The sequence below is a fragment of the Fukomys damarensis genome, unplaced genomic scaffold (assembly GCF_012274545.1).
Source record: "Fukomys damarensis isolate Sample0158 unplaced genomic scaffold, DMR_v1.0_HiC HiC_scaffold_30, whole genome shotgun sequence".
NCBI lineage: Eukaryota > Metazoa > Chordata > Mammalia > Rodentia > Bathyergidae > Fukomys > Fukomys damarensis.
In genome coordinates, this window is record NW_022900942.1 from 46028022 (window position 1) to 46033276 (window position 5255).

A 5255-nucleotide genomic window follows, 5' to 3' on the forward strand; every position below is an offset into this window, starting at 1 on the left:
ATATATTATATATTATATTTTGATCGTTGTTTATATTTCAACTTTTCACACCAGAAAGGCAATGCTATATTTACACATGTGTGTTCAATTTATTTCACTTAAGAGTATGGTCTCAAGGTACATCCATTTACCTAAAAATGTCTCAAGCTTATCCTTCTTTATGGAGTAGTACTCCATTATGTATTTTTAAAATGACCTTTTATCCTTTCATCAGTTAATGGGCATTTGAGTTGTTTTCCAGATTTAGCTATTATAAACTATGCTGCTGTAAACATGGGTTCACATATATCACTGTGGTATGATGTTTTCAATTCTTTTGGGAAGATACCCAGAAAAGGAATAACTGGGTCAAATGAGACCTCTAATCCTAATATTTTGAGGGACCTCCACACTGTTTTTCACAGCACACTCCCAATAACAGTGGAAGAGTTCTTTTTCCCCAGAGCCCTGCCAGCATTTGTTATTGGTTGATTTCTTGATAGCAGCCATTCTTTCTGGAGTGAGATAGAATATAAGCATTGTTTTCATTTGCATTTCTCAAATGACTAGTGAAGTTGAATATTTTTTCATCTATTTATTTTCGGATTGGGTCTTTAAATTTGGGTGATCTAATTTTTTCAATTCTTTATATGTTATAGATATTAGTCCTTTGTTTTAGGAAGAACTAGTTAAAATTCTTTCTTTTTCTATGGGTCATATCTTCACTCTGTTGGTGATTTTGCTGTCCCAAAGCTTTTTTAATAAAATGAGATCCCTGTAGTTGATTCCTTGTAATATTTCCTGTGCAATCGGGGTTTGATTCATGATGTGTTTGCCTACACCTATGTCCTCAAGAGTTCTAACTATTCTTTTTTCCAGAAGATTTAGTGTTTGTGTTTTAATATTTAGATCTTTGATTCATTTCAATTTTAGTTTACTGCATGATGAGAAACATGGGTCTAGTTTTAGTCTTTGGCATGTAGAAAACCAGTTTTCCAAGCACCATTTATTAAAGACTAACAAGCTTTTAGCACAAGAGCCTTTAGGGGTCATTCTGAACCGAAACTATAGCACTGCCTGACCCATCAACACCCAATCATGACAGCCTAGATCCTAAGGAGTTAAGCCTTCACTGCCATCACCAATGTGACTACAAAAGATACCCAAATTGTTGACTACAGTGGAATTAAGTGTCTATCAGCCCTCATGCATTCAAGTCTTTCTCTCAGCACTCTTTAATTAAGGGAAAATCTTAACCCCGTGGTTAAGGTTATTTTGGGAGCCAAGGACACTTCCTGCCAAAGATCAAGAATGATATGTACCATTATTATTCAACAGTTGAGTGCAGCTGTTTTCTGAGACTGTGTTTCCAACAAGATAAAAAGGCAAGCTGCCTCCCTCAAAAGCCTGAGTCCAAAAAGCACAGGAGGGTGATGGGCGTCTTGGACAGCAAGCTGAGATTCTGGAATCTCAGGTCCACTTAAGGCAGTTGAGATGCTCTCAGGGCCTGAAGAACTGTGAGAGCACCTCACCTTTAGTCAAGTGAACTCTGCACAGCTCCACTCTGAGTCTTCAACCCAAGTTTGATTTCATCGTTCTCAGAAGACTGAGACTATCCTAAACAAATACATCAAATGCATTAATTTAATTTTTTGTTCATTGTGTGCCTGTACTCTGGCCTAAGAAATGCATCTTATTTGGAGAAACAAGATATATGATAATAAAAACATAGGCATAAAGCCCAGCCAGGACTGAAGGAATTCCAAGGCAGGTAGTATTACCAGAATGGGAAATGCTTTTCTTTTTAATGATTGATCTAGGCTAGAATTTAGTTTATAACTTCTCATTCTTACAGTCAAGAGAAATTAAAATTTTTTATACCCAACCCAAATTTCTCATGCCTTAATTTTGTTTCATAGGGGATTCTATGGAAATGGAAAACAGCTGTTCATTAACCAACTAAATCATAAAGTACATAAATTCCTAGGAGTGGATTTTCCTTAAAAAAAAGATACATAAATATATGCTTTTGGGGGGTACTGGGGATCGAACTCAGGTCCTTGTACTTGTGATGCAGGCTGCAGAACCACTGAGCTAAATCCCCAGCCCTAATGTATGCTCTTTTTTTTTTTCAGCTTTAATTGAGTTTATTGGTACATTTTAGGGATACAGTACAGTTACATTCATTGTTGGGATCTTGTACCTCTACATGACAAGTCTTGATTCTCATTTTTTCCCCTAACCTCTGCCCTTTTCAAATGTTCCCTCCTTGACTTCTTCACTGGTTCTTGTTTAAAGTTTTCTTTGTCTCCTTAGTCCCTAAATGTGGATTTCTTTCAGGTTTTGACCATGTCCTCTATACTCTTTGCATACTCTCCTGGAACTCTCAAACACTCTGAGAATGTTGTGATGATAAAAGAGCTTGCAATTCTCTGAACATCATGTAAAACCATACTGCACTGTGACATCAAACTGAGACCCAGGCAGAAACCTGACTTTCTTAGCCCATTCTATACCTTAATAAAATTTCTGTCCTTAACAGCAAAAATCAAACAAGAAACCTACTTATACAGCTTTTCACTGAATGTAATGTTTTCACTGCTTTCATTGTTTTAGGATCATATAAACACAGCCTCATTGTTCTAGTTTAATCTAATGACTGGATATTTGAAGCGGAATATACTTCTTGGATCATATGAGCTTAGCACCCCTAAGAATATACGGTTTTAGAACTAGTTCAACAAGGAAGACGTTCTTTGGCCCACAATGTCAAATATAAATCTTGTTTCCTTTCTTTTGGCAGTAAACTAACAATATATTTGTCATACAAAAAAAAGTATATATAGTCCACTAGTTTTCTCTCCCTTCTGCTTCCTTCATCCCCTGGGTAATACCAAGATCCTCTGAGAACAGATAAGCAGTCTCAGACTGGTCCTGACAACTGACTCTAGTAATCAGAATAAAAATTCCACTAGACTAGTAATTTTATCCCAGATCCACTCCTAGCTCACTGACCGTAGAATCCTCAGCAATTCACTTAACCATCAGGATGAGCTGACAAAGCATGGTGAGACACACTCCTGCCTACCTAAAGTGATCACTCTTTCTATTGCGAATACATACATGTGGTAAGACCAAGTACTCCTGTAAATAATATGGTCCCCTTATTCCTCCTCCACCTCTCATGACAGATGTTTTCATTATTTACTGAGCTAAGTATTAAAGAGAGAAAACTCTTTTTAAAGGTGTAGGGAAAATGGGAAGGGTAGAGGAAAGGGAATAAGGAATAAGAAAAAAATATGAGAAAATGAAAAAATGGAAATAAAATGTTTGTAGATGGGGAGGGGAGGAGGGGGTGAAGGGAGGGAAGGGACAAGGGGGAAAAATGAGAACCAAGACCTGTCATGTAAAGGTACAAGATCCCAGTAATGAATGTAACTATACTGTATATCTAGAATGTACAATAAACTCAATAAAAAGAAAAAAAAAACAAATTTATTGTCAGTGACACCAGTTAATTCTTCTTTCATAATATCCTATGAACTTTTGCTTATCTTTATAATTTTTCTCTATCTTTCATAATATCCTATGAACTTTTGCTTATCTTTATAATTTTTCTCAATTTTAGACATTATCTTGCTCTATCTGGATGACTTCAAGGGTCTCCAACAGGGACTCCCTGCCTATCATTTTAAATAGCCAACTCATTCTCCACTATTACCAAGATTGCATTTCTGAAACCTAAATATGATTATAGTCCCCCAATAATTATATTCCTTTAGATTAATATTGCCTTTGTGAAAACGTCTATGTTCTTCATTAACATTAAATACTCTTTGCTGTCTCTATCTCTGTCTAATCCTATTCTTGCTTATATTATGTCTTCTTCCTCCATCTTTACTTTTGTTCCTTCTTTCCTGCTGCCTGTTCTTATCCCACGTTCTCAGGTTCAATTTCAGCAACATTCTTCATGTTTCACAATATCATTGCTATTGTATTTGCTAAAATAGGTGTATCTTTTCATAGTTACATGCGTTAAGAACTCTGAGGGGCCTGAAATTTTATTCTTCCTGCAAACTAACAAGTTAAGCTTTCACAACAATCTTATGGATGCTGATAGAAGACACAGAACTTTTGAATCACAGATGAGGGACAATTTTATACTTGTAGCATGACAGAAGCCAAAGTATCACTATTTACTCCAGTTCCCAATTCCCACAGGCTAAATTATGTAAATGCTGGCAGGCATTTACAGTAGAAGCAAAGTGGGTGATATTATTGGAGAGGAACTCTGAGCTTAAGGAAGCCAAACTTTTATAATGGGCACTAATCTCAGCCACCCATTTATTACTGAAGAAGAATATATTTATATCATTGAAGATTATCAATTATATTAAAAGGCAGCCCAAAAGAAGGAACAGATAGTATCTCATTTAAAAGGTGAGCGGAAACTTGAGAGATTCGTGGAGAACTGTCTTTCAACACATTGAGCATCACACAGTTTTTATAATATCGAGTCCTTGTTATCCCTGTAACTGTAAATTTTTGTTACCAGATCTTGAACTTCTTGACAGTAGAGACTGAATTTTGATATTCAGAGAGTGTGTGATATGTAGTTGGGGTCTCAAATATACCTGTTATGTAATAATGTGATGACCCAGTCTAGGAAAAGCCTTAGATACATGTTTTTTGGTGTTTCCCTAAATGGAGAATTTACATAATTTCAATTATATTAAAAGATATATAGGCTGGGCATGGTGGCACATGCCTGTAATCCCAGCACTTGGGAGTCTGAAGCAGGAAGATCGCTGTGAGTTCGAGACCAGCTTGGGCTACGTAGTGAGTTGCGGGTCAGTCTCAACTACATAGTGAGACCCTGTCTCAAAAAACCAAAAAAAATTAAAAATAAAAAAAAAGATATAAGGGAGGGGATTTAGCTTAGATGTTTAAACAAGTTTATCCAAATAACTTTCCCTTGTTTCTGAAATTGGATAGTTGAATTCTAAGATGCATTTAATTTTCAAAGCTTCACCTACAGGTCTCCATTTTCTTGAATGTCTTAGAGCAAGCAATTCCTAGTGAAAAACTCTATCTTCACAGAAAACTTCCTGATCAAATGATTGCTGTTTCTATTTCCATGGATTCTCCTCATCCAAAAAAGCACATATACCAAGCACATGAGTACACACATGAACACACAAAACTACAAAAAGAGCGGAAGGAAATTTTGGAAAGTGATGAATATTTTTAGTACTTTGCCTCTAATATTGTTATCA